The sequence below is a fragment of the Oxyura jamaicensis genome, chromosome 2, assembly GCF_011077185.1.
Source record: "Oxyura jamaicensis isolate SHBP4307 breed ruddy duck chromosome 2, BPBGC_Ojam_1.0, whole genome shotgun sequence".
Classification (NCBI taxonomy): Eukaryota; Metazoa; Chordata; class Aves; order Anseriformes; family Anatidae; genus Oxyura; species Oxyura jamaicensis.
This window is the reverse complement of record NC_048894.1, coordinates 84,195,603-84,221,519: the sequence shown is the minus strand read 5'-3', so window position 1 is coordinate 84,221,519 and position 25,917 is coordinate 84,195,603. Positions and strand designations below refer to the sequence as shown.

At 38.5% G+C, this 25,917-nt stretch overlaps 1 protein-coding gene across 5 annotated transcripts in view; it reads right to left on the bottom strand.

The window, feature by feature from the left end:
- The window catches only part of SEMA5A (semaphorin 5A), a 334,501-nt gene that overhangs the window by 303,108 nt on the left and 5,476 nt on the right, over window positions 1–25,917 (bottom strand). Inside the window, exon 1 of one of the 5 annotated variants that reach the window (XM_035319101.1) lies at window positions 24,180–24,228. The exons of the other annotated variants lie outside the window; for them this stretch is intronic. The gene's annotated coding sequence lies outside the window, so the exon portion shown is untranslated. Of the gene's footprint in view, window positions 1–24,179; window positions 24,229–25,917 lie in introns of those variants that run through there. 5 annotated transcript variants of the gene reach the window in all.

Below are 25,917 nucleotides of genomic sequence, written 5' to 3'. Positions count from 1 at the left end.
CATTTCCAACCACCACCTTTCCTCTCCTTAGCACAGACCCCTGAAATTCTGGCTATGTTTTGATCTATCCCAAAGCTGGTTCACTCCGCAGTAAATCACTTCCCTAGCATGTCCTCTAACAACTCAAGCAAGGGTGGTCTGCATTATAGGTCAAATCACCAATGATGACCCAAATCATATACTTTTCACACAAACACGATGCCTTTCCTTTAGTGGATATGTCAAGTCTGCTGGACTTAAAGAACAACAATAATAATAATACTATTTTCATAAAGGTAGGATTCATAATTTTTTTGCAGAAAGAGGTGGAGATATGAGGGAAAAGAACAGAGAGTTTCATGACTACAAGAGTCACCTGTGGCGTTGGAAAACAGGCCTTTATTGTAAGCTTCTCCTTTTATCCTAAATCTTGTAATAAGCCTAAATATGTTACTTAAAGAAATCACATGACTAGAAATCATAAGGGTTTCAAAACCAAGATAATACAGGGATGCCAATGGGCAAACAGAGTCAGAAAACCCTGACTGAAAACAAAGTAATCAGATTTTTATTTTTTTAAACCTTATCTAGATTATTTTTTTTTTATTAATTATTCATGACAGTGAACAACATGACCTGGCACCAGGAAAACATTCCTCTGGCATGGAATATGTTTTCATGCTCATTCTGCAGATACTTCAAAAACCCTCCTTAAAAAGTCTCTAGAGTTATGTACAATTTTCCATCTTACTGTTAGTCTACTTTCAGTATTCTTTAAAATAATCCTTGATTACCTATTCTTCTTTCATATAATCTTTCATTTAGTAGGTACATAATAATCAACTGCATACAGTTTCTATGATTATTTCACACAATTTTTCTGTTGTATTCTATTGGTCTTTGCTCATTGTGGTGCTCAAAATATCATACAAAATACCAAAAATAATAAAATTATGAAACAGCATGACCTAAGGAAATTTCTAAATTTAGAGGGTTCTTGTAAAGCTTGGAAAGCAGAGTAGAGGCTGCAGAAAAGTAACTTACATGTTTTAAACAGAAATTCAGAATGATTTGGGTTGAAATCTAATGCTGACAACGTGGTTTGGAAAAGCAAATACAAGTCTGAAATGCAACAGACGGAACAAATCCAGGTCCGTGACGGCACGCCCCATTCCGATCCGGCATCAAAACTGGCAGAGCTGCCTGCGCACACATGCACTCAGCAGACAGATGGGAAGGAGCATCCCTCCCGTCACTGCCAACTCCCAGTCAGACTGGGAAGCTGGCCCTGGATTTATTAAGGCAGTGGATGGAGAACAATAACAGAGCCCTGTGTCTACTGTACACTAAAATATCAGGTGAGAAATAGTAGGAAACACAGTCCTCTGAACTGGGGAAGAGCACATATTTCCAACCTACAAGTGGCAGGCAAAACACACTACTCCCCTGCTTCTTCTATTCCCCATCCATGAAGTGCTTTCCATGAACTCCAGTAAGAGAGGCAGACCAAATTCTTCAGATTAGAGGCCTGCAACAGATAGCAGCATTCATTACATTTAAACAACAACAAAAAATTCTTTAATCAATTCTGAAATATAACTCTGTCCCACCCACAAGCTGAAATTTATAAATTTCAGTTATAAAGCAGAAACAAATTCAGGATCACCAAGACTTTGGTACTGAAACTGCTGCAAACAAATAATAATTACAAAGATGAATGAGGGGAAAACAATAGTGCAGGAAAAAGTAATCTTCAATTTCCTTGCCCTATCATCCAGCCTCAATTAAAGCTGAAGTATCAAAATGTATAGCTCATCTTCTCCCTCCATGTGAGGAAGGTGAGGGAGTTATAATTATCATTGCCAACATCAAAACTTCCAACCAAGCAGAACAAACTTCTAAATCTGAAGCTCCCCCAGGTTTTTATGCACAGCTACAAAGCAAAGATAATCAAGGAAAAGAGGCTGATCCTCTACACATATCGGTTCTATTCCTCCTCCCACAACAAAAGCAGTGAAGAAATTTATAAGTTTTAGAAACTACATGAAAATAAAGAAATGAACGCTGAAATCGTTGAACTGTTTAATTTAGGTAACTGATAAAAAGAGCGTAAAGATACCAGCCTCTCATCTTAGGTAAGGATTTTTTTTTTTCTTTTTTAAATAACAATAAATAAATAACAATAACAACAGCAAAACAATAATAATATATACTTTTCAACATCCAAGGTTAAAGATGCTAAGGTAGTGGTCAACCCAAAAAGATTTTTTGATCATGAAGCTCATGGTCAGCATCACATTTGACAGACAAGAGACCCCCATGGGATCAGAAGATGCTGTCCAGCCATTGCCATCACCTCTGCCCATGCACCCACGTGCTGGAGCAGTCACAGGCCCCCACAGTCCCACCCTGGGGTGGGAGCAGGGGCTGTAACATGCCACCTGACAGAAGGAACTGCTACCCAGTTTTTGCAGCCAGTATTAAGAAACTGCATTTTATTGGCTGACCTGGTCAAGCCCTTTGACTAAACTTCTTTGGATATTGAAATAAAGGTCTGGTGCTAGAAGGGACTGGGTCACAGTTTAATCTTGTAACTGGGATCAGATTTCTTCACTACAGAGTGCTGCCCATTAATCTGTGGTTTTCAGCCCCAGCTAACAGAAATTTAGAAATTACCCATGCTATTTAGAGGCATCTGTAAAAAAAAAAAAAAAAAATAGCACCTTTCCTCTACATTTGTAAATGCACGCTAGCTTTTCTAAATGACAGAGCAGCAGCTAAGGTTTCTGATTATCCAGGGAACACAGAACCTGCTTAACAGCAAGCAGGTCTGATTAGCCTCTGCACCCTCGTGACTTCATCACCCCTTCTTTCAAAGGGATCGACCTTTAAGTTCTGATAAAGTTTGCTTCCAAGCTTCTGAAACCAGCAGAGAAGAGAGCATTGATGGTAAGAACAAATTCCATTTGTATTCTAAAGAATATTACAACTGCCCTAGAGGGGGGTAACTAAGTTCAAAAAAAGTGGCACTTTGGCATATTTTTTTATCCCATTTGAAGGGTTAAAGGAATTCAGTGGCCTGCCACTGATTAAGTTACCACAAGTGGTCCTTTGCGATAAACATGCTAAGAGTGCAGCCAGTCAACAGATGTGAAATGTTCCAGGACAGAAAAACATGTTTGAGTAGGGAGCAGTGACCCTTGTAGAGCTTAAGCTGACCACAAGTACCTCAGATTCCTGCTTCCACTCCTGGTCACTCTGCCACCACTGGTCTGTCACCTGATGCTGTTGTGTTTTGTGCTCCAGCCCATCAGCCAAGGCTCAAAGCTCCTTCAGTTGTGCCCAACAGCCTGTTGCTGCTGCTCTGACTTTTCCAGCACCCCCCCACTTCCACACCACACTCCCCTACAGCCAGAGGGGCTGGGGCGGGGGTTCTCTGCAGATAGGTGCTGACTTTGACAGCAGCGGGGCTTGCAGAGGAGGTAACAATGGAGTTGCTTGGGGTCAGTCCTCTAGCTCCTCATTCAAGTGTGATTAACAAGTCACTTAGGCTAACTTCCCATGAGTGCTTCTGGGTATCCAGATCACAAGTGGGATGTGAATTAAACTATCGTGAAGCAGATGTAAAAACTGTGGATTCAATTTTCCAGTTTTAAAGTTAGCTATGAGCTCTCTAACTTGCATACTCTTTATTTTGGCTTTCTTCCATACCCCATTTTTGAAATGCTGCAGTAACAAAAACGGTAATTGAGCACAAAAAGCCTTAAATGCTACTAAAGGTTCCAAACAGCATATGGGTTTAGGCACGTAGGTAGAGCAGAAAAAGTGAGCAGTCTAAAATTCTAACCAAGAAGCCCATTTCACCACCTGCCAAAGAAATGAAAGACATATGTGACAAAGAGCACATCTGTGCTATCAGTTGCAGAATGGCTTATACCTCATGATCTCCAAGCTGCCCAACATGTCCAAAGGGAGGAGGAAAAAAAAAAAAAAAAGACACATTAGGGTGGTGTTAACTTAAGTCTGGCACTGCGCTGCACTGAAAAGTTGCATTGCTTTCAGGTTGGAGCCAGCTCCCAGCCAGCCAGCTTCAACCACAAACACAAGCTTACTTTTGCCTTTAAGAGAGCTGTGTGAGCACATTCAGAATAAAATTAGATGTACAACAGGACACTAAGGAAGGAAGAAGTTGTTTCTCTGTGCTTCTGATCATACAAAAAATATATGTATTTTTAAATAGCAGAGTGACTTCAATCAAGCTGGACAAAACAATGTCAGTGTTAATAATTTGGCAGGGTAGTTCTGGGAGCCTTAACAAACTGCTCTCAACCTCAACATTATAGTAGTGCAAGTGAACAATTCGGATACTTTTCTGCACTTATCTTCCTACTTTTCTAACCACTTCAGATGAATTTGTGAGAGGGCTAAATCATGTTAACACAATTAAATCCAAGTGAATTTACAGAATCGCAGAATGGTTTGGGTTGGAAAGGACCCTAAAGATAATCTAATTCTAGACCCCTGCCATGGGCAGGGACACCTCCCACCAGACCAAGTTGCCCAAAGCCCCATCCAGCCTGGCCTTGAACACCTCCAGGGATGGGGCATCCAGAGCTTCTCTGGACAACCTGTGCCAGTGCCTCACCACCCTTTGAGTAAAGAATTTCCTCCTTATATCTAATCTAAACCTACTGTCTTTTAGTTTAAAGCCATTACTTCTTATCCTGTCATTACACACCCTGACACAGTCCCTCCCCAGCATTCCTGTAGGCCCCCTTTAGGTACTACTAAAAGGTCTCCCCAGAGCCTTCTCTTCTTCAGGCTGAACAACTCCAACTCTCTCAGCCTGTCTTTGTGGGAGAGGTACTTCAGTCCTCTGACTGTCCTCGTGGCCCTTCTCTGGACTCACTCTAATAGTCTTTCTTGTGCTGGGGGGCCAAGAGTTGAATGCAGGGCTCCAGGTGGGGTCTCATGAGAGCAGGGTAGAAGGGGACAATCACCTCCCTTCCCCTGATGGCCATGCTGCTTTTGATGCAGCCCAGTATACTGTTGCCTTTCTAGGCTGCAAGCACACATTGCTGGCTCATGTTGAGCATCTCATCAAACAATACCCCCAGGTCCTTCTCCTCAGGGCTGCTCTCAGTACAGCTTCTCTGCACTGTTGTATTTGTGCTTGGGATTGTCCTGGCCCAGATGAAGGACTTTGCACTTGGCCTTGTTGAATCTCATGAGGTTTGCACAGGCACACCTCTCAAACCTGTCCAGGTCCCTCTGGATGGCATCCCTGCCCTCCAGCATGTTGACCACACCACACAGCTTGGTGTCATCTGCAAACTTGGTGAGACCACATTTGATCCCACTGTCCACGTTACTGACAAAGATGTTACACAGTGGCAGCCCCAACACTGACTCCTGAGGAACACCACTCATTCCTGATCTCCACCTGGACATTGAGCCGCTGACTATATCTTTTTGAGCGTGACCATCCAGCCAATTCCACAGAACAGTAATGATGGCCACTCTCTCTATTCAGTATCACTTCTTTCTCAGTCAGAGGAAGCCACTGATGACCCATAAAGATACCTTCCTGTTCAAAGAACTCCCTCTGAGATTAGTCCAGCGAGCAAAGAATTTTAACTGAAGAATAAGCCAACACTGCCAGAATAGTTACTTGTGTGAGGATTGCACTATGGACCCACACTAGTTATTCAAAGATGGGTAGCTCCCAGAAAGATAATGCGGGAGACACTGAATGTATTCCATACTTAAACAAGTTGCACTATTTCATGCAAGCTGTGTAACAAAAGAACACACATGGCCATTCTGGGTTCAAAATAATTTAAACTTACACATACAATGCATCAAAGCAACCTGAAACATGTTTCTTTGGCTGAGTAATTTAGGGGTATTCAACAGAGCACCAAATTTCAGAACAGCATGAAACAAGAGATCAATGCCAACTAGTGAAGAAATTATTAACATATGTGGTGGACAGCTCTAGCAATGTAGCTCAAACTGCTAAAACTGCAGTATTATAAGGAAGAAAGCAGATGGTATTTGATGTTAAAAATAAATGAAAGCAACATATATGCCTTGCTGAAAAAAAGCCCACATTAGCTTATATTTATCAAAATATAAGTTTATAAGTGTGCAAATCCATGCTAAGACTATGTTTGTTAAAAAGTAGCCTCCTTTTTTTTTTTTCTTTTACCTTTTCACTGAAGCTGGGGAATAGTTCCATATGCACCAAAAGAGATAGCAGCCAAGGCTTGAAGCTGAGCAATACAATTCTTCTAGCCCACTAAGAAATAAAGAACAGCATCTTACAAAGCTTTAGAGAAAAAGAAAGGCTTCTATCAACATCCTCCCTCATATACAGACAAATACAAAGAACAGATAATAACCCATTGATGCGGGTAGAGTAGAGAGAGTTATAGGACTTTGGAATAAATCAGATAAAGTAATAAGTTGAAAAACTAGGATTTTTCAACTAATTATTCTATATTCTTAGGAAAACAAAACATCACCAAAAAAAAGGAAGAAAAAAATACTTGAGCATGTAGTTTTTATTCCAAAAGACTATCTTCCACAACTCCAAGTATCCCAAGACTTAAAATCTGTTTTCTATAAGGATGCTATTCAATCTGTAATTAAGCTTGCAAGCATGAAAAAGGTCATTGGTCTTTTCCTCTGTCTTAAAATATGGGAAAGTAGTTAGCTTTGATGCAAGTTTCTCCTCCTCATTTCTTTTATCAGTATCATTCACTGTTTCTAATGCAAAGCAGATGATAACAGCACAATTCTGAATAACACAAAATAGCTAGGTATGTTATTTTCACCACCTGTTCTTTACAAAAGAAACAGAGAATATTAATCCTACTCTAGTTTTTCAATTTTTACACTGCAGCTAATCTTGTTCTGCAATTCACATATAATTTATGTGACTTAAAGCAAATAATACTAAACGTGTAGCCAAAAAACGTAATTCCTCTTGTGTCAGGAAACTCATATTGAGGTCTCTACAAATAAGCCTAAAAGCCAGGACTTGAGCTCCCAACAGAAAAGAGCTCCTACCACCAGCCCTTTTCCTACACAACAGTTGACCGACGTTGGTTGCCACACTGAGCTGATCAGCACAGGACTAAGCATCACAAGCGCAGATTGTTCAGCACGCCCAGCTCCTGCTGTGGGCAGGTCACGCTGCCCCAGACACCCACATACGCTCTGACAAAGACCTCCCCACACTCCTTCAATAACTGAAAGTTCAACATAAAATTCAATATACCACAATACTTGGGCTGAAGAAAAAAATTACTGGTCCCTGTTAAATCTTTGTGCCAACTGTACTACCAAGAAAACAACAAAACCAACAAAAACTGATACTGTTGTTATAGTTTCCAGATAAGACTTTCATGTCAGTAAGGATGAAGTGAACATCTGAGTCATCTCTAAGGCTATTTTCTACTAATACACCTAGGGAAGCTGTACTTTTATTTGAGAAGCTTCATAACAAAATTGACCTAGAGCAAAAAAAGTCTGAAAATTTATTTAATAACTTATTCCACTGTAGATTTTATTAGAAGTTATTATTTTTCCTATAGAAGACTGAATTATCCATATCTTTTCATGTAGTCATGTTAACTTTATAAGACGTGAACTCAGATCATTGAGAAACTCCTATAATCCCTTAACCTATTGACCAATCATCCAATCATACACTTAGCTTTAAGTACAAATACTTTTATTATTCATCACTAAAAAATCACATATGAAGATAAAACATAAAAGAGCTGTTTAATAACTTAGGATCACCTACTCATTTCTAGTGATATTGTACATGTACTACACACAATAACCTCAACAGAGTCTATGAAAATAATTGCATGTGCAAGAATTTCAGAACTAGGCCAAAAGACACTCAAAACAAATATAACATGGTTGAATAAGGCAAATATATTAAAAAAGAAACTTTAATTTTCAAACAGATCCAAAATTGACCTTACCATCTCTATCCCACACCATTGGGAACATATTTTATTTTAAGGCAGCTTCTATCAACTCATTAGTCTTGCAAGTCACTGTCTGGTGCTTTAATCCTCAATTAGTCCTTCAAGGGGACTATTTCCAGAGTAAAATATTTGTCCCAGCACTCTTTCATCGGAAGCTGGCTCATGCAGTAACACAAAGCTACCATCTGAAACTTATCATTGTAGCGTGGAACACATGCAAAGGCCTGCTGGAAGTCAGGCCACTTCCATCCTACAGGCCGCAGTGCAAGACTGCAAACAGCTGTTGCTGCCACACCTAAGTCAGAAAAGAAGCAAAGACAGAGGTCAGGGAACATCATAAATATATACTGCCATTGAACACAGCAAAATATATTATGGTCTCTAAAGACACAAGCTCCCAAATAGTCTCCAATTGCTGTAGCAACACTCTCACTGTTGCCCTGCAAGGTGGCAGGAGCACACTGTGCAGGGCATGGCCTTCGCTGGCTGCATGTGAGGGGGGCATGGGGAGGTCCCTGCCTGTCCACTGAGACTGTAGCTGCTCAAAGGCTACACTGAAAACCTTCACTATAAATGCTCAGAGCTGACAAAATATCAGCTGTTTGTGTAAAACCAGATAGTGAATACAGTGTCCAAAGCCTCCTGCCTACCAGTGTCCACGTGGATCCAGTTATGGTTGGTGAATATCACCATGTGTTTGTTGATTGCTTACAGAAAACACCAGTGACTGAAACCCAGCTTTGTATCACTAAATCCATCAGCTGAACTGGGCACCAGCATTGACAGCTTCAGCACAGAAGAGAAAGAATGAATTAATTCACAACAAACACTTTGCCTCTGAATAAACTGACAATATCTACCAGTATCAGTGTGTGTGTCTGTAGGACATCACACAATCCAAATAAGGTTTCACCACATCCTTTGTTTTATAAGGAAAAGTATTCTAAAATTTAAATTTGGTTTATGCTGTGTCCTCATGGCGATCTACTGGATGCTAATGCTAAATCACTTTTAATAGCATCTGCAGGTTATGTTCCAGGACAAGTGCCAGTAGCTAATGATCTTCCCATTATTGATTCTTCCTAGATGGGATGAAAACTCATTTTCCTGGTCTCGACACACAAAGATCCTGTCCTGCTTATTACAAATAAGTACATATACAAGTAGTTTGGTTAGTGGAAGGCATTTAAGAGGATGCCTTAGCTGATGTAGATTTGTTTTAAACCACAAAAGCAATTTTTCTATATTTAAAGAAATAGAAACAGGGAATACAACACAGCTGTACAGATGAAACGTATGAGGTTAACAGGAAAAAAAAAAAAAAAAAAAAAAAAAAAAAAAAAAAGATAGCATGCACATCATGACCCCTCTGCCAGTCACTAATTTTCCACTGTTTCCTTGCCAACAATAGGACTGACCAGCTCAGATCACAAGCCAGAATACATTCAAACATCCCAGTAGGTGCTCAGGCCAAGACACGGGACAAAAGCAGTTTCTCAAATTGAGAACCATGGGCCATAGAAGTTAAACGGATTAGAAAAGTCAAAAAGAACTAATCGTGAGGATTTTCAGGGACATAAGACATTTTACGTGTCAAATTAAAGGGTGTCTCATCTCAGTATCTAGACTACTTTAGACAGCATGAAAAATCCCTTTCCTCACATGATAGTAAAGGGGGAACTCTGAACCACTGTGTCATTTCCCACCCCCAGTATCAATGCTGAAATGATAATAATGAAAGAAACACAGTCTAAAGATTACTGTTAGTTTCATCAAAGAGGTATTTAACAGAAGTGGTACATGCCCTATTATCCTGCTATTTGCCTGCATTTTTAAAATATATTCTGAAGCAACAGATATTTACCTAGAAGCACCATTTTGTGTACCTGTTAGAGAACAAATGCAATTTATCTTACTCTCCTTTGTTACTGGGGTAAAATAAAGATATCCTTGAGTCTGAAGTCTTACCAACTAATAATACAATCTGATTAACAGATGCAAACCTTTCACCTTTCAATCATACAATAAATTTTGACCACTTCACAAAACTGATTACGCCTGTCATATCCATGTCCTTACATAACATAAAACACATGTACAGTACAGAACCAATTATCTTTGACCGATGAAGGAAGCATTCTTTCTTCCTTTATTTCCCCCCAACCCCTCACTTTCTTTTTATACCTGCCAAGTCCTCTTGTCTGAGGTCTTTCTACTGCAAAAATAGTGGAAAATGAATAATGAATATCAAAATATCAATATCAAAACTCAAACACAACTATTGTTTTGTGTTAATTCTCCACAAGATATTTCCAGCAACTACTGGAAGTCCTGAAGAACATAGTTTCTCTGGTTCAGATACTCCATAAAATATGCTAGAAGATGCCAAATAAAACAAATATGATTGGAACAGATGGGGTTGACCTCAGAGTGTGCTACTCAGGCCTCAGAAAAATTGAGAAGGACACTCAGATCACATAATGACAGAATTTTACAAGATCTCCACTAGTCCTAACCACCCTACATTTGGTGATCCTGTGACAGTGACAACAAATAAGTAACACTCATCCAGGGCACAGTAAGCAACCAAAGAAACACTGGAAAATACTGGTGATACAGAGGGGAAGGGTGGTTGGTGTTGAATAATCTTTTCCTGTGTATTCAAACGCTTGTCCATCTTTAGAAGAAAGATAGCCTGGAGAAGCATTTTTTTTTTCCTCTGTTCAGCTAAGCTTGTTTGCAAAAAAGCTGCAACCATCAGCTTTGTACAAATAATGAACATCGTGCCGCATCTATGGGAGAGTGACTACATTTACTTTCAACATGGTTAAAACACAAACATCCATGAGATATTTGGCAAACAGAATACATTTTTTTTTCACTACTGGGTATCAAATGTCAAAGAGATCCCATGGAGCCAAAACAATGAAAGCTAGTTATAAAACAAAGTCTACTAATGTCATCAAGAACAGAAGGATCTAAAGATAAACTCAGATGACATGATCACATACAAAAGTCAAACCATTTCCAGTTTGTCCTTTCCCAAAAGCCACTCATGCAAAAGCAAGTTGTTTTTTGTTTGGTTTTGTTTTGTTGGAGGAGTGTAAAATATGTCTCTGTTCAGGGAACTGGAAGTTTTCAAATGTGCAGATGTTTGTGACTGCACACTAGCAGCCTGCTGGGAACCATTACTGCTGTTGAGAGCAAAGCTATTCAATCATCTATAAGTCACTGTTCAACACTGTTGCCCTCAGTCAAGGAGGTGATTAATGGATTAATGGAGTCCAGCAATGACATGGACTACTCCCTGCCCATGCAAGCTCTTTGATTTTAATTCAGTTAAGCTATTGAAGTAAACAAAACAATTTGGGTGTTCAGCTAGCTCTGTCTCATTAAAAATTATTTGACTAAAAGAGTATTGCACATCCTCAAATTCAATTTGGCATTCTGTAATCGTAGCAGCAATTACATTTGTAAAAAGTTAACAGTGGCAGAAAATGCTCAACCTTTCATTAGGGATTTTCATGTGCAATGAAATTAATACTTCCTAATCACCACAGTACAGCAAACATGCTCCTGTATATTTCAAAGAGGCCAGCAGTAACTACAGTCACCAGGCAAAAGTCTCAGCCAGCATTTGCAAATTTTATGTTCAAAACACAACAGCACTCTGCCACTCTCAGCTAGGATTTCTGCAAGGCATAACACCAGAATCCCTCATGAACATGCTAGAGTCTAGTGTCAGACTGCACGTGGCATTTCATGCAGGGACAAGTTTTACTTGCCTCTGGTTCTACAACTGAGATGGTGAGTCCAGATGTAGCAAGTCACATTAGCAGGGCTCAGGAATTTAGTCTCTTTATTTAAATGTCCAGTGCCCCATAATGATTTGAGCACACTAAGTAGAAAATATGAAATCACAACACCTGTAAATGAGAGTTCTGTGCTCTATGTATGTTCAGAAGCAGAGACTGCTACCACAGAGGGCGCACAGAGAAAGACCAGTTGTTCATACCCAGGGATGCACTTTGGCAATCTGACAGCAAAACCACTACATGAGAAACACTGGAGGGAGCATCTCCCCAGCTATGACCCGATGACCACTTTAATTCCTTTTAAAGTGCTGCAACAGCATCATGCCTTACATCTATTTAAGGCATTGGGCAGTCCCACAGCACCCAGAGCTGGCTACAGCCCTGGCAGAGGCACTCTGCAGCCTTGCAGCATGCCTGCACCACCATCCTGGGCTATGCCATAGTATTATCACTGCCTGTTGTTGTCATTGTCACACAGTACAGAAATGAAATAAAAATAAAAATAAAATTTAAGTGTTGTAATGTAAAGTGGAGCTGACAGCATGCCATCTTTAGAAAATATTTTAGAAAAATGTCATTGTCCATGTATTTCACAATACATCAAAGGTTGCTTTCAGACTTTCAAGACAGGTACCCAAGTCTCATTTTTCACCACACTCTTCATGACAAATTAATACTAGCCTTCTGTATCATATGACTGAGAATAACATATGTTTCCCACACATCCCAATCAGCCTCTTTGCTCTTAATTCACTCCAAATCCATCTCCTAACACCCATCTGCTTCCTGATCACTGATCTCAGCACTGATCCCTTTTTCTTTCTCACACGTGACTTTTTAGCTAGTATTCTACACATATCCCCAGGACTATAGCCTGACATAAACTTTGTAAAACCTACTTAAATTCACACAACGCGAGATAGAGAGGATTACTTTCCTTTGGCTGCATGAAACAATCATCATCCAGAAAGAATACTGAAAAAATATGTTTTCCATGCTAACAAAGAAATAATGTTCTCTATATACAGAGTTCTGATTAGCACTTCAGTCTCCTGGTACCACAGGACATCTTAGTAGAATTGACCATCTGGTAAATTCTCAGCAAATGAATGATCTATAAGATCAAAAATGACAAAACGACTTGCACACAGTATACACGTGAACATGGGAGAGCTTACCATCCTTAGGCTGCAAAATTCAGTACACAATATCTGTACCATCTAAATCTCCTTTTATCTTACTTTTAATGCTAATCTATCCATATACTACTCCCTGGCCATGTGTATAATGCAGAGAAACTTGCAAGTTTCTAAGGAAAAATAACCATACATTTCCAGCAAGAAGTATATGCATGTTGCTTTGGTTCCAAAAGCAAAGTGAAATATGAGAAAATTGTATTGACTTACTAATGTATTACAAAAAGCATTTACATTTTTAGTAGGCTTCCTTTTTAGTTTTTAAATTTTACTAAAAAAAGTTGTCCTACTTTCTGGTCTATTAAAAGAATTCTTCACTTCTTCATTTTAATTATCTTCTCTTTAGCCTTTCTTCACTTCTTAGTATGACAGGAAATTATTACTCCTTATGGAGAATGTTCTTTGATAAATAGAGAGGACCACTACTTTAAAGCTGCATTTAATTCCTCTTACTTCCTCAGTCTGAACCAGTTTGCCATTGAGCACTTACTCTTTTGAAGGAGTTTTGTACATAAACCAAATTTCAAGAATCAAACCTACATTATTAACTGTTGCCATAAAAAACGAACCTCACTATGAATTGAAGCAATAGATGCTGAAATCTAAAAATCTGAAGCCATTAATGGATTTATGTGTCACTTCCATTACAATTTTCTTACATGACCTCTACAAAACATCACTTGGTTTAAAGCAAAGGACAAAGTAAAGCAGGCACACAGACTTCTAGCACAGCCTTCTTTAACTTTGTTAAAACTGTTCTTACTGCTAGCAGATGCAGCTTCTTAAAACACCATTCAAACTGAAGGTTTGTCAGATAAAAATCTTCTCCAGTCTGTTACCTGTCCACAGAAGTTGATACATTTCATTGTTTTCAATTATGCTTCGTGGAAAGTGGATGAGGGTGATCTGACTGTGTCAAGATAACGGAAAAGTGTTTAAAAATGAATAAATGTTAATGATTTCTATGTCTGATAACTAAAATTGGAATTTTAGCTTCCCAACAAAGCCAGGAAACTGCACAGAACTCAGTCAGGCATCAGATAAAAATAAAAGCTCCCTACTGCTCAATAACCACCCTGAAATTAAAAAAGCAGAAGGAGAAGTTGTTTTCTGAAGACAATCCGGGTGTTAATCATACAAGAAAATAGCTTAAATCATAGCTTGCTCTTCTCTCAACTGTGTGGTTTTGGTTGTTAGTTTATTTGCTTTGTTTCAAACAAAAGCTCACCTTTTCTCCCAGCAGTGTTTACATTTAGGCAAGGCAGCGAGTTCTTACATCATCCTGTGTTTTAAAATGTCTCTCATGCTGTTTGTCAAACTGTCCTAAAATGTCACATCAAAGATCTAGTCATGTTTTCTACTTCCCATGCAAAGCTGCAGATGTCACCTAAACAAGTATCATAAAGGAGTTTTTCCATATCTAAAGCAACTTCATCTACAATCAGTGTCAAAACTAACAGCAATATGGGAATAATTTATTTCTGTGAAGCTTAAGTCCTTGATAAAAGGACTGAGCCATCAGAAAAAGAGCTGAGCCATCCCAGCCACAGATGTGGCTTGTTTGCAGAGATGAGCCCAAAACAGCAACACTTCACTCCTGGAGGATGCTTCTACCGGGAACCTCAAGAGCTGAGGGGCAGGGGGAAGGATCAGTCCCAGAATTCAACTTTGCCTCCAAAAGGTTATTCACCAGTCTTCCGTCTAGGCCACCATGAGTGCTGCATCTGAAGAAAGCATTAAATTGGTCATTTTCAGATATTTTTTTTTTTCCTTTCAAGCCTTAGAGGACAATCGGAACTTTTTAACAGAAAGATTAGAGCAACCAAGGCCTTTCTGATTTCAGATTTTAAATGTTTTTAAACTGTTTAGGTTGCCACCCAGAAGAGTTCTAAAACACAATCAGGTTTTTCCCCATGTCAGAATATTATCAGCTTCTAAGTGCCTACTTATTTGTTATTACTACATTTAAGTTCACAGAATTTGGATACCATTCACCTGTTTACCTATAGAGCACCTTCCATTGAAGTAGTGTGAACTCCTTTACAATAGGTTTTGCAAACAGCATGTAAAAATTAAGTTATCTCCCTAGACAGGACAGAGGGGTTGTAAACCTACACACTTTCTTAGAAGGTTCCTTTCAGTGCTTGAGTTTAATGCTTCCTTACAGATGAAGGACTAGAAATACACACAGACTTCACTTTTGAGAGTAAAACAGATCTGCAGAACTCATTTCTACTTCAAGCTAAGTTACATTCTGGCACTTGTTCTTGTAATGCCATTCACTCCCTACAACAGTACAGCTCTAACAGATGCTCCTGCAAGATGCAAATAAGAATCCCAAGATCCTTGGGGCACCACACTACATTAGAGGCACATTAAGGTGAGGTTTATTTTGGTAGGGAAAAGCCTACTGTTATTCCTGAAACTCCTTATTTTTTTAGTTTTCCTACAACAGCAGATGTGTATTACTAGAATTAAAATAAATAAGTAGATCCAAACTTGCTTAAGCTCAGGTTTAGATTTACTGAGTTGTAGGGCTTCCATTTCCGTAAACTCACAGGGCATTTGAAACTGAGTATTTCATAGAGAAAGAGGAACCAGAGAAGCTGTTCTTTCTAGCTCACCCTTTTGCTATGTGGTAGAAAAGGAAGGTTACACATGCTGGCTATCATTATACTTCCAAATCACTTCACTTTCCCCAAGGGATGCTTTAGGAAGACGGAAGAAGGAAGAAAGAGAGCACTGTCCTGAAGACTCACATTCTGAAAAACCTGTGACAATGCCAAGAGAGAAAAATGAGATCACTTCAGAATACTCACCTTTATTAAACACATTTTTTCTCTGCTTTCAAAACACAAGTGCCCGTTGCATCCCATCACTGTTTCAAAGTCTGCCAATGGCCTACTTTAGCAAATAAACAGAAAGAGGCCTTGCCACCTATCTTTGGACAAATTACGCTTCTGCCTTACCCACTGAACCTGTTTTATCACTACATCTGTACTAATAAAGAGGTTTCTCTTTACTGTAGCAGTGAAAGTTACATCTAAAAAATTCAACCTCTTCATGCCACCACTATCTGGACTCCTAGAAGTAAAACTAAATGAAAAACTTTGATATAATTTAAGGATGTAGAAAAATGTTTTATCCCTCGAGAAGTTGTTAAAATCCTTACAACTATTAAAGAACAAAGAATTATAAGAACCTACACTTAAAAGTGTGAGCAAAGCAATAAAGATCTGCAGACAAATCTGAAAACACAGAACAGAAATCTCACGCCTTATTATTTAAAAGCCAGTAGACGGTCTTATAAACTAAAATATATATATATATATATTGAGATATACTGGTTGAATTACAAAAGCTAGGTGATTTATAGTTAAAATATAACAACAAGAACAACAACAAAAAACACTGATTTTGTTTCTAGATGTTTGTCCTCTAAGAAAATATCAAGAGTTCTGTTGTCTCTCCTACATCCCCCTCCCACACACACATATGTATATATATTGAGAGAGTGAGGCACATGCTCATGAGCACTCCATGAGGAGAGTGAGGAAGAAGGAGAGTGAGGACACACCTGTATTCAGTAAAAAACCATAAGGAAATCCTGTCTTATTTCTTTGGGTCATTCCAATGGATTTTAAAGAAACTTACTTCCTAGAGTCCATAAAAAGTCTCTGTCCCTCTGACTTTCCAGAAAGGTGCAGTAGAGTGCAAGACAATAGAATAACAAACAAAAAAAAAGCTAGTACAGAGTTTCCCCATAAAACTAATCTGAACCTAACGTAGCTTGCATAAACATTCAAACAATTAATCAAAACATAATACCCAAGTTCTGTTTTCCCTCAAGCCTTACTTTCCCATAATACAGGTAACAGCACTGTTTCCCAGGCTTATTTGGCCAAAGTCTATTGTAATGCTACAACAGTAAAATACTATGATGTGAAACAAATTGCTCACAACCCTGATGATTGAGTTCATGTTTATATGTTATCAGAAATACACTGGCATTTACTTCTACTCCCGGCTGCGGCCTGCTGGAATTCTGCCCCTGGCTTCCATTCATACAGGACTGAAGCTCACCATGGGACTCACTGGCCAGCACCTTGTTTCAATAGCTATGAAACACACTGCACGTTTTGATGCCACGTGAAGAACAGTAATAACAGTAAGTCAGTCTTGCATAAAACCATAAAACACTTAAAATAAATACATTAAGATCTGCTTGAGTAATCAAGGGCTCTGAATACTGTTTAGTGCTTGTGACCACCAGCGGTATCATATCCAGGATACAACGCTAATTTTAGATTGCTGGATGAATGCCACCATAGAACGTGCTATTTATACTAAGTTTTGACGTGTCCATTCCATGGCACATCTCCACTTCTAAAGTGGCACTGTAAAGTTATTAAAGTTTCCAGTTACCACTTGGCTCAAAACTGCAAAGTACTACAAACCTCCTTCACAAAACTCTTCTGCATATTCTGATTATCTTTACACACAATAGAACTTATGAATAAAACCAAAATAAATATCTGAGAAGAGTGTAATTAGCACAGGACAGTTGTGATTTATATTCTTGCCCCCTGCCCCGAAGTCCTTCTCACCAAAACCCAAAATAACAATAACAATGTTTACAATCATAGAATCATTAAGGTTGGAAAAGACCTCCATGTATTGTTGCAACTTTCAGTTCAATGCACACACACACAAAAAAAAAAAAAAAAAAAAAAAAAAAAAAAATAGCTTTTGCCTTACAGGGAGGCTTTTCCAGTAGTGTACGCTATACTGACCACAGCTACTTTTATCTTATGGAGTGAGAATCATAAATACAAAAACATGGTGATAAACATATAAACGTATCACTCTATTCCACATGACAACATGGGTGTTGTTATCACTACCATTTGTCACATTGCAATTTAGACCTATAAATCACTGAGTACATTGAACAACACAGTTTTATTTAAGAGTTTAGACTACAGAGCTGCTGTCTGCTTTTCCAAGAAGACAACAGTAACCAAGGTTTGTGGGCAGCAAGATTAGGATGAGCTTTATCAATTAAGATCTAGGATTTCTACATCTCTACTTACATGTAATTTTTCCATTTCCTGACACATTTCAATAGGTATACTGACTGTACGGCAAGTTGTCTTCTGTTATAATAGATTAATACATTTTTAATCACCGCGATTTAAATGCAAGCATGGTATTTGGCATACAACCTGAAGCAAATAATAAGACGTATCTTCCGCCAAAATCTCCAATGAAGACAATCCCAGTAGTTAGGCAGAAATGTCAGCCAGAAACAGTTGCATGAAGCATGAAAGCCCATGAGAAGGAAAAAGCCTTTATTTATTAAATTAAAGGCCACTTTTTCGACTCTAATACTTCTGCTCTGTTTTCGTCGGTTTTCTCAGGTATGCTTAATTAAACCCAGTCATCAACACCAACTTTGTTCAAAAGAGCAATTAATGAATATGGCAAAGAAGCAGCTTAGCCCTGGAGGAGTCTCTGACATTTGTTCACCATAAAGACTGTTCATTAATTGCTCCCTTTGTTCTAAGCCTCTTAATGATATTTTTGACACAGCACTACAACTCATTGTGACTTATTCTTCACAGCTAGAGACATCTGCACTATGTTAAGTTAATAAAACTACCTTTGAAAGATTTTCAAAATGATATTTAAAGACATAGGGTGGGAAGGGGAAGGTCTGGACATGCTGACAGTGGAATAAAAAAGCTATACTGCAATTTTTACTATTATCTACAAGTATGCTTTGTATTATAGATAACTTAAGCAAACATTTTGTGTTCTATATTTACCATAATTAATACATCTCAGGCAGAAGTCCACAATGTTATCTCAGCCTATTTAAACTGTGACCCCATACCAAGCAGAACCATAACATTTTATAGGTCTTCTGCTGATAGTAAGCTCACAGGTGACTGAGGACTGGCTAATCAATTGCTTTAGTAAAAACAATTGCCTTTCCCCCCCCCCCCCCCTTCAATAATAGAATGTTTAGAGCCTGCCCTGGGTTACAAAGGAACTACGCTAAACCAAAGATCTCCCTCCAAGTGCTAAAAAAAAAAAAAAATATTGCCATTTCACACTGGCTTCTGGAACCCAAAACAGATAACCAATGCCGTTCCATAAATCAAAGCATGTACTGAGAGAACCCTGTATCAGATTTAAAAAATAACTTGTTTACCTCCATAATGTCCATAGCCTCGGACAATCCTCATAAATGACAGAGTTCTACTGCAACACATGTAATAATTCACAGAAGAAACACAAAGTAAAAACAATCTGCATGGCAAGTTCGTACCTGGAGGACAGTTGGAAGCCCTGTAGATCCACAGCCCTTCAGTGTACAAATGAAAACAGTGTTCATTCTCAAAGCTGGTGACATTACTCCAGTTATCCTGACCCAGTTAGTTTTCCAATTAAAGGTTCAGTTTCTGTAATTCATATTTAGCAACTCCTCCTGCATGCCAATTATTTACATCAACGCTGCCATAGAGTCCCATGCAGTTATATGTGAGATATTTAACACAGAGTTCCTTACATTAGCTAATTGCATACCTTTAAGTACTTAAGGAGTATAGTAGCAGTGGGCACAGTTAGCAGCAATTTATTTTCATAATCTACTCAAAAATGAGTTACGACCTGTGAGTAGCCAAAGCAAGCTGAAGAGGAGCCCAGGGCAATGCTATGAGATTGACTGGGGCACAGGGTATACTTGTGTCGTAGAAAGAAGGAAAAACACTTTCACGATTCTGCAATTGCCCATATCCAGCCTCCTAGCACCCACCACACTGTTTTCATACAACATACCGCGTTGGTTCTGGTTTCTTCTGAAACTTCCCATTCCTACGCATCCAACACATCCTCTCTTCTACTTTCTCTCCCACCTCTTACTTTTACCAGCTGTTCCTCCCACCGTGCCTGCTACCTACCTCATTATCTTTACTCCTTGAATGAGGCATTTAAAAAACACCCACCTGACAGCAGCTGCACTTCTTTGTACTGAGCTTCAGGACATGGAGCAGCAGGAAAAAAGCAGACAGCAGTATGGATGCAGGCAGGCTCCTGTCACTCCTGCGTGTCCAGAGTCCAGCAACTGGATCACACTCAGTGTGGGCTATGGGAATGCCGGAAAGGTGACCTACCATGTCTTGGATGTGACAGAAGTAACCGGATGCTCAGCACACCTTCTGATTTCTAATTCGAGGCTGAGCTTGCAAAGAACTTGCTTTCAGAAACAATTTTACCTGCTAGGACACCATCTTGGCTGACTTATTAGAGAGCAAAAGCAGAAAAAAGTAATTTCACCAAGATGCAAAATTCACAACAGGCTCTAATTCTTAATGTATTAGTTGGGTTGGGAACAGCAAACTAAACCACCACTACCATTCAGAACATTTTACTTCTACACAGAATCACTTGAGTATCTAGAGAATCAATGGTTCATTAATTCATTTACACATGTATTACCTACAAGAGGAATGCAGAAGTGCCCTGGCCTCCCTTACATTAGGCAGTGTCCTACACATGGCAGATCTAGCAGAACTAAGCCAAATTATTAAACCAAATAAGGGATATTCCAATTGTTTTGCCTGAAGACGTACACAGAGCAAAAGAAAATCTACAGAATATAGAAGCTCATTTTATTAATATTGCTATATATAGTATATACTAGAGTTAAATAGAAAACCCTGTAGAGCATGTATTTCTGAGTGTCTTTGGACCATGAACCAGTATCAAAGTTAACTCTCAATTTTCCACCCTGCTTCATTAGTATTACGCAACCTCATCACCTAGCCTTTAAAACTGAGGACCTGAGAAAAGCAGAGTGCCATAGATTATCTCCAGTAACAAATTAGTATCTATTGATTACACCTTTGGAACTAGAGCTGCAGTTCTAAGGGAACAGAAGATGGCATAATCTGAAGGATTTAGGAACAAAAACATAAATGGAATTAAATCTTACAAAATAGATGGACTTAAACACAGCCTGTAGCAAGAATGCGTGGCCATGCAAAGGCAAACTGTGGAGAATTGTTTGTACTTAAAAAGTGTTCATGAGCTTTCAGAAAAAAAAAAAAAAAAAAAAGAATGAAAAGTATTTCAGAACCTCAAACTTCTACATAAATTCTTATTACTGTAGCCCAATTACTTTGGCCATGTTCCTGGTCTGAAGCTGTTCATTAATACAGCTTCATAATTTACCAGAATCCTACTGTTTCACTAATATCTTCTAAATCCAGCCAAATCACATCATGACCTCTGCCTTTAACAGATCTCACGATAGCCATTGTGAAGTATTAATTTAAATTACATTTCTTTTGTTCATTTTTGCCCCTTACTGTCAAGCTAAAGTTACTCTATTCTTCCCTGCACTCCAGCTTGCTAGAGAAAAGTTAAGTTTATGAATTTTAGATAGTACACATAATCAATATTTGATGCCAACATTTCTTTGCTCTTCAAAGAGAAGATCCCTTCCAGAGCTCAGACTAAAACTATCAGAGCAGCGTTCTGATCTCTATTTCAATTCACTTTGTCTTTTGGCATAGCCTTGTGCGCTAGCTACTGGACTGAAGCTGACCAGTTCTTTCCTGCAGACAGGCTTGTCTGTCCTTCCACTACCATTTGCTTTTGTCTGGGATGCTACTGAAGCATTTTGACTCAAGAAACAATGGGGGTATACAATCGAGCTAAGACTACTTTGTGACAAACTGGAATAGATCATAAAAATTTGGACAAGGATGGTGCATGCGTGTGCACGTAGAGATAACGTACACACAGAAACACACACTATGTATGTAGGAACTGGAAAGAAAGGTTAATTTTGAGCATGCATACAATAAGACAGAAAAGCACTACAAATGTTTTTGGCAAACATTTCTTTAAGAAACTACAAATGCCACCAATGCATTTTATAATTAACAAAGTTTATACACCGTAGATAGGTTTTACTGTCAGGAGGCAGCACTATTACAATCCAGTCATCTAACTAGAATAATTCTGGACATTAAGCTCCATCCAATAATTCCTACACAAAAGTTATTGCTCAAATGAGTTTTGCTTATTATACCCTAGGTTTATTAATATATATTTTTTTTTATGTTTTTAAAGTACCTAAATCTCTAATTTTTCTATATGGATGCATTATACTTAATCTTCCTTTGATGTTTCAATCTTGAGCAAATCAAAAATATCAGCTGAAAGACACAGGCAGCTTCTGGTCAACAGAAATGCTAGAGGAAGGGCAGGTAGCTAGTGTCTCCAGCTTAACTCATAAAACCCTTCATAAGGCACCAGAAACGTTATTTTTACTTCAACAGTTCTGCACGGAGTGTATCCCACACTTCACTTCATGTTCTGAAGTGCACTTGAATTCACTGGAAGTGGTCACTTTACACAAGCAGGTACAGACTTCCTTGCATGAATGTCATCTTCCTTGCATCAACGTTGCATGAGTCCAACATCAGACACCTTGGGGCAGGAATGAAACATCTCCATTCATTTTTGAACAGCCAGGCCTACCACCAGAAGACAAACCACCCAAAAAAAAAAAAAAAAAAAAAAAAAAAAAAAAAGAAAAAAAAAAAAAAAAAAAAAAACAAACACGATAATGGTAAATTGATGCAATAGCTTTCTCTGGCTGAGAAAGTGCTCTTGGGACCAAGAGAAAAAAAAGTAATCACCCTAACTACTGTTATATTCGTGAGTATACCTTGGCAACTACTGCTGCGAAAAGAAGCTATACAAGACATTTCAGAAGATGCTAATTGCTTATTCACACACCAGTTACCATCGCTAAGGCTGAAGAGATTATCAAGCAGGCCTGGTCATCACTTCTTTACAGTCAGTTGCTACAATAACGCTCCCAAATTATTTTCAGTCACAGTATGATACGTAAACTTGAACAACATAATACTAAGATTTGTTAACTCAAATCCTTGTGACTCAGTCATAAAAGTAAGTTTCATGTAAGCATTTCAGCTCACATAAATCTAATAGTTGTAGGATTAGTTATACAATGATGGAAATTTACCTAGATACTATCATGAACTTGAATGTTTTTTCTCTTCTTAATGTCTTGAGATGCAGAGTGGGATTAAAAGTACTTAACATTGAACAATGTTCAGAAATGGCCAGACGATTTTTCCTAAGATTGCTCATATGACTTACCATCTATCTGTAGGTTAATACAAACATTCACAGAAATACTGCTCTTCATATGAAGACTGATTTGTGGATTATTTTTTTTCCTTATGTAGAAGCAAGAACATTCAACACATCCATGATTTCTTATAAGGCCTGGAAAGTTTTAGTCAACAAATAAGCAAGAAGGAAACAAGGAACTCAAACGTGCCACAAAGCAACACCTCCCACAATGAGGAAAGAAGTTAAGGAAAGACACGATTTCAAAAAGTGAACGAGACTTGCTGGTTAAAACCAAAAATCTCTAGATCCTCAGGTTTCATTTCTAATCAAGTTTTCTAGACCTAATCTATTGCTACAGATACATCTTTGAAGGTATCAGCATGCACAGAGCACAGAACAGCCGTGGCGTCAACTGTTGAATTTGTTTCAAATGTCAATTTCAAAATTGTCAGTGTTGTCATTGCTAGCAATTCAGAGTTCACTAAAATCAAGATTACTGAGAGTAGCAGAAAAAAAAAAAAAAGGCTCTTATAATGTACTTTTACATGGAGAATGTTAAATCTACAAATTTAACAATTTGACGTACAATTAAGTCTGATTACAGCAAATAATTCACAATACATCAAAATGGTAAGTCAACCTCGTGAATAGTTCTTTGCAAACAAACTGAACTCCCTATATCTGAAGTTATAAAAATACTGCATCTCCTTGTATTAAAGTGCTAGTAACATATCCCTTCAATAAAATAGTACTAAAAAAAAAAAAAAATTACAATACAGCATATCTGCAGTTGAAATTCAAGAACAAGCTTTGTCAGCATTCATCCTGTAAAAAGACTAATATGTGTTTCCTGAAAGGCAGACAGACCACTGTGGACAATGTGTTCATATAGGTATTCAAAGGAAAAATAATACATTGCTCAAGTTATTTTAAGAGCACTTCATGATTTTAGGTTTGAGAGAGAAATACAAAGACTCAAGTCAAATATCAGAATTATTTACCTGTAGTTCAAGACTGTATTTCTTCAAACCCTGATGCTCATCTCCTTGGCCTTCAGTTTAAATAAATTTGCAAAACATTTTTTCCCGCCAACTATAGATGAGAGCAAAAATGGAATTTTATTCCAAAAGCTAGTTGCAAACTCACTCCGAGAGAGGATTACTGAAGGAAGAAAATGAGCCCCTCCACCCAGACCATAAATTTAGTTTAAAACAACAGACAAGCACCACAAAAATAACAGTGATTCTGATGTAGAGCCTAGGTCTCAATTTTTGCCATTGTTGCTAGCTACCCTTTTTTTTTTTTCTTTGATTACTGCCAGACAAAGGATGATGCTGAGGGTACACTGCTTTATGTTCAATTTTGAAGTCATATCTAGTTCTTCAGGTAAGGAGTCAAAGCTTATGCAGTCATGAAAGCAACAGAAGATCATTTGGAAAATTTTGCAATTCTATTGGACAGTTCAGGTGAGCCCGTAGACCCTGCCCAATCTTTATGACAAGTCTCTGGGGCTCACGTTAACGGCATTTTGGGACTCATACCCACATCCATCAAAAGAAGCTTTTCTCCTCACAAACTATAACGTCTTCACCAATCACACATCCCTAAATCTGTATGCATGACCTCATGCCTTTGGCAAATCAAAGTAGGTTTTCAGAACAGTTATGTCATTTTATGCTACCAATTCCAGCAGAATCCATTATCATTTTTCAACAGAGTAAGGTCTGACAGACAAGCTCTGGAAGACTGAGCTCCGGTTTTTAACAGGTTATTACCCTGAATTTCTGCTTTTTCTGACACATTCAAGGGCAATGCAATGAGGCATTGCATCTCAGATACCTCAGTCCTCAGTAGATGAATTTAGACTCCTGGTGAAGACCAGCATATGTCTGGGTCTCAGTCCATTTGCAATCTGCACAAGAGAGCCTGTAGCATCTTATAAAAATAGTGCAAAACAAGGCTGTATCAATACACTTTAAATGACTGAGGCAAAATCTCCCAGAATTCTTCTGCCAGTCCTAAGTTTCTTGGTTTGAGGAACTAATAATATTTTTTTTTATCCGCATACCCGGTTCTCCTCTCCCCTCCTTTCTTCTATGGCAATATTAATTTCTCACCCTCAGTCATGCTGAGATCAGAGCCTATGGGGCCTTACTGAGATCAGCAGCCATGGGTACTTGAAAGAGGAAAAAATAAAAATAAAACAAAACATTTTTAAGAGGATCCATTCCCTAATATTGCTCACAGTACAGATCTACACAAAGAGTTACTTTGGCACAACTAAAAGGACCCAGTAGACAACTGAGTGACATAAAGACACAGAATAGCAAAGAATGACAAACTACAACAAAAGTCTCTTACTGAGAGTATTCTCTACATATAACTGCCTGCCCTTGGGGAACCCAGCACTGAAGGACCACCAGGTCACAAGGAGAAGCTTTTATTAGAAGACAAAAAGTTTTTTGTTGTTGTTGTTGCTGTTGTTTTTGTTTGTTTGTTTTCTCTCTCCAAGTATTCTAGCAAGCAAGAGAGGATGTGGATTTACAGCATCAGAACAGGTACAATAGACACCAATGCTATCCACACCAACTTTAGCTACTTCAGCTTCGCAGCTAGTTCATAAACCTGACTGTTCAGATACCTAGCCTACCACAGGATGATATGCCTTGAAGAGCACTGTCAGAAAACAGCCCTCTCTGTTCCTCTCCAAAGCTGAAATCCTATCTATTGGCTACACTA